Here is a 200-nt window from a genome sequence, read left to right as displayed (position 1 = left end):
CCTTTTCCAGACTTGCAACCTGCCTGGACTGCAAATGTCTTGCTCTTCACTTATATGGACTTACCAGGGACTGGGAGGGGAGGACAGGGACCCAGCGGGCACCTCCCTTGAAGTCACCCACATTGGATTAAGTTCCTGTGCTAACATTTACTCACTTAGTCACCCAGTTCTCTAGAAGAGGAGAAAGAGGGAATTAGTGG

The sequence above is a fragment of the Artibeus jamaicensis genome, unplaced genomic scaffold, assembly GCF_021234435.1.
Source record: "Artibeus jamaicensis isolate MK-2021 breed Jamaican fruit bat unplaced genomic scaffold, CSHL_Jam_final contig_685, whole genome shotgun sequence".
NCBI lineage: Eukaryota > Metazoa > Chordata > Mammalia > Chiroptera > Phyllostomidae > Artibeus > Artibeus jamaicensis.
This window is presented reverse-complemented; position numbering follows the sequence as displayed.